Raw genomic sequence first — 374 nt, 5'->3', positions numbered from 1 at the left:
AGGACCGCCCCAGGAAAGGAAGACCAAGAGTCACCTCTGCTGCAGAGGATAAATTCATCTGAGTCACCAGCCTCAGAAGTTCACTCACAAGTTAACAGCAGCTCAGATTAGAGACCAGATGAACACCACACAGAGTTCTAGCAGCAGACACATCTCTAGAACAACTGTTAAGAGGAGACTGCGTGAATCAGGCTTTCATGGTCAAATAGCAGCCAGGAAACCACTGCTAAGGAGAGGCAACAAGCAGAAGAGATTTGTTTGGGCCAAGAAACACAAGGAATGGACATTAGACCAGTGGAAAACTGTGCTTTGGTCTGATGAATCCAAGTTTGATATCTCTGGTTCTAACCGCCGTGTCTTTGCGTGACAGAGAA

The sequence above is a fragment of the Etheostoma spectabile genome, chromosome 17 (assembly GCF_008692095.1).
Source record: "Etheostoma spectabile isolate EspeVRDwgs_2016 chromosome 17, UIUC_Espe_1.0, whole genome shotgun sequence".
NCBI classification, from domain to species: Eukaryota; Metazoa; Chordata; class Actinopteri; order Perciformes; family Percidae; genus Etheostoma; species Etheostoma spectabile.
This window is presented reverse-complemented; position numbering follows the sequence as displayed.